Source organism: Juglans regia, chromosome 16 (assembly GCF_001411555.2).
Source record: "Juglans regia cultivar Chandler chromosome 16, Walnut 2.0, whole genome shotgun sequence".
NCBI lineage: Eukaryota > Viridiplantae > Streptophyta > Magnoliopsida > Fagales > Juglandaceae > Juglans > Juglans regia.
The window spans coordinates 15,940,849-15,944,967 of NC_049916.1; the positions used below are offsets into that span (position 1 = coordinate 15,940,849).

General features: G+C 40.1%; 1 pseudogene; it reads right to left on the reverse strand.

Annotated features, from left to right (window-relative positions):
• Positions 1-443: 443 nt before the first annotated feature.
• LOC108986114 lies at positions 444-3,843 on the reverse strand (annotated as a pseudogene).
• Positions 3,844-4,119: the final 276 nt, after the last annotated feature.

The window sequence follows — 4,119 nt, forward strand, 5'->3', positions numbered from 1 at the left end:
CGTGTTTTCCATCTGCCCATTCACTGAATTCAAATTTTGACCCATCCCCTCATCAAGTATTGGCACAACACCAGCATCCATTTCCTTCCTAGACACCAAATCATTCAAGCCGAAATTTAGGGGATTTAAGGATAGCAACGGATTCGTAATATCAGGACTCCCATCCTTATCAGTCAACTATTGATTCTTTACCACTTCAGTTTCCATAATCTCTGCAACATCTTTGACATTTTTGCCAGTTTCCTTAGCAGAATCTTCTGTGCCGAAGCCGGACGTCGGAGCATTTATAGGAGCTCAATTCCCGGTGCTACTCAAATGTGGCCGTTGAGACCACCGTAAAAAACTTGGACTTCCAGCACGTAGCTAACTTCCATAGGGGAAATCATCTTTTACAAACTTATTCTTGCTAGACTTCCATAGCTCGCAATCCGTATGGTTATGGCCTAGGCAACCACAACAGTAACAAAATTAGGGAGCCGTTCGTAAGAGAATCTAACCCAGATAGGATCAACAGAACCAATATTAAGCATCTCCCCATGTAGCAGTGGCTTCGTAATATCAATGTTAATCCGAACCCGCATGAATTCCTCCCACGCCATTTCCCCCTCATCAATATCAACTACCTTCACTTTACCTATAGTGTCTCCAATCAGATGACCAATGTAGTCAATTCTAACAATTAAAGGAAGGTCATGCAAACGCACCCAGACAATGGCCTCAGTGAGATGAATTTGATGGACCTATTTGTGCCCTTCAACCTCCTTTACCAGCACCAATTGCTTATCAAACAACCAAGGACCATCTCTTATAACTCGATCCTTATCACGGGGATCTTCAAACTCTACCAACAAGATTACACGGTTTAATTCTCTAAACTGAACTTTCCTGACCGGTCTCAATGCTTTCTTCATTGCCATCTTAAAAGCTTCCCGATTATAATGACAATCGGTGAGTAGTTTAACCAGCAAACAATTACCACCGCTAAGGGCGACCGCTTCCAATTTATGGACCTCCACAATAACCTCCTCACTTTCCTTCACGGTTAGGGACATTCTCTTCTACATCTCCTCTAACCCCTCGTCCATTCTACCACCAGCCTCTAGTTTGCAAAATCAAAAGAGATCCTGTACTACGACAAGCAGAATCCTCTACAGAGGAAAACCCTTTGAGAGGAGATGAAGGATGCATTAATATTAATTGTAAAGGTGGACACAGTTTAGGTAATAAAATAACTCTATACGACATTATTAGTTGTTACATTTATGGTATAATATGAAACAATTTGAATGTTTTTTAATTTTATGAAATCACTATTTCTGGTCATAACGTTCGCATGTAAAGAATAAACATTCGAACATTGATACACGTTCGGATCAACGTTCAAACAAAATGCCAGCGAATTCGAACAAAACGTTCGAATGTAAGACACTCGCACAAACAATCTAAATGTTTGAATGATGAGAATTGATAAATTCAAACGGCAAACTAACATTCGATCGTTAAAAATGATATGTTCGAACTCTTCTCCTGTAACATCCGAATGTTACATTCAAACATCATCGAATTTTACGTGCGAAACATCCGTTCTGTTTCTATTAAGGCATAGCCACGGGTATAATGGTGGTTTATAACCCTACCATGGGGGTGAAACATGGTATACGGCCTAGCCACAGGTATAATGGTGGTTTATAACCCCACCACGGGGGTGAAACATGGTATACGGTCCAGCCATGAGTATAGTGGTGGTTTATAACCCTACCACGGGGGTTAAACATGGTATACGGCCCAGCCAAGGGTATAATGGTGGTTTATAACCCTACCACGGGGGTTAAACATGGTATTTGTCCCGATGTGAAGCTATGAGATGATATGAATTTAATGTTTCAGTTTGGATATGCCAAAGGATTTTCTTTTCGGTAACAATTTTGTTTTTCTGAAAATTTCGCTCTGATGTTTTGTACCAAGTTTCGTTTATGCATTTCGAAAGTAAATATGTTGTTTCTGCATTCTGAAAGAAAATGTTTTGTTCTGCATATCGAACGTTATAAATGCTCATGTTTACATGCTAGTATATGCTATCTGCTTACTGAGTTGTTGATAACTCACCCCTTATCTCCACAATATTTTTCAAATATTTTGATGGTTCAGCTGAGGATCAAGATTATGAGGCATTGGGTGAGATGTTTTAAGTATAGAGGATTAAACATAGAAAGTTTTTATGAGTATTGGCCATTTTTATTAAGAAATTTTATTGTGTTATGATGACTTGGCATTTTTTGGAAAATTGGTTATATTGAGGAAATTAGTTTGAATCGAATTTTCTATATGCTATTGGGAATTTAGAGTCTATTATTGTATTGTTAAAATGTGAGTTTAAGAGATAGGAAGTAACTCTCCGACCCGTACAGGACCGAGGCGTTACAAAAGATTCGCAAGTGAAAGTTCTACGGTGGTCGCTCCCATGTATATCCCAGGACAACCTCTTCTACCAGATCCAAATGGCAATAACTCAAAATGTTGTCCTTTATAATCGATAGAGCTATCGACAAACCTTTCTGGGTAGAACTCTTATGGGTTCTTCCAGTATTCAGGGTCTCGTCCTAGCGCCCAAGCATTTACTTGGAGCAATGAGTTGGGGGCAATGTCATAACCGCTGATCTTAACGTCTGCCATGGTTTGTCTTGGAAGAAGGATTGCGGCTGGAGGGTGCAATCTAAATGTTTCTTTGATTATCATCTTCAGGTAATGAAGATGAGTTATGTCGCTTTTGGTGACTTTTCCTTTGTTTCCAATGTCGTTTCTGACTTCATCCTGTGCTTTCTTCATCGCTCGTGGGTTCCTTGCAAGCTCCGCCATTGCCCATAGCATGGTGACTGCAGCAGTGTTGCTTCCACCCAAAAACATATCCTGACATACACAAAGAAAGATTGCGAAATGATGATTAGAACATACAAACCTAAGACCCGATAAACTCAAGAAATTAAGATTAATGGAGAAAACACACAGAAACGTGATAAAAAAACCATGGTAGGAAAGATCGAGTCCTTACGAAGAAGATGGCCTTAATGTTATCTTTATTGAACGGAGGAGCACCGGTGTTGGTTTGCTGATCCCTTTCTATTCTTAGCAACACGTCGATAAGGTCTTCGTGGTCTTGTTCTGTCTTCTTGGGCTTGAGATGAAGATCAATGGCCTGTTGCAGAAAATCATCCAAACCACAAAAAATCTTTTCGAGTCTTCGAATCCGACCAGAGAGCCTGTCAATAATCCATCCCACGTATGGAAAGAATTCAGTTGCACTGAAGCTTGCAAACATGACTTCGACCTCATGAACAACTTCTCGAAGCCTTTCATTATCCAAACCACTTCCACGAAAATTCTTTCTGAAAGCAGTCTGACAGAGTATATTTGTTGTGAGAGCCAACATCTTCTCAGAAAGATCAACAGGGGTTGCAGAAGATGCAGACTAAGAAATTGAATTAACAAGAGAAGCTACTTCTTCTTCCCTAATAAAGCGATATGACTGCACCCTAGCCACGCTAAAAAGCTCAAGAGCACAGATTTTCCTCATTTCTCTCCAATAATCACTGTAAGGTGCGAAAACTATGTCTTTGAAATTGTACGTCAGTCTCCCGGTGGTGGAAGAGACAGGTCTACTGCAATAGTCAATATCATGAACCTTTAAGACTTGTCTTGCAGCCTCAGCTGAAGAGATGTTAATAATTGTTTTAGAACCTATTTTGAGGAGCATGATTGGGCCATATTTTTTGGAAAGTTGCGACAAAGATTTGTGAGCCAATTCACCAAGCTGGTGCATGTTCCCAATAATGGGAATAGTAGGAGGGCCATGTGGAAGGCGCTTCTTTTGCTTTGGACCATTGATTTTGTTTTTCAGAAGAAGAAAGAGAAGGGAGAGCCTCAGCCACAGGGGCACAGCATAAAGATCCATTGAAGCCTCCATCTCTGTTTGCAATGAGCTACTCTGAGAGTGAATGTCCATTTATAGACAGTCCTCCAAACAAGTGAAGAGGAGAGGGTACAGTTAGAGGGTCCTACAATTATTGATAGATATGTACAGTTTGATAAGCATTGTATTGAATAATGTTTTTATGAATGAAA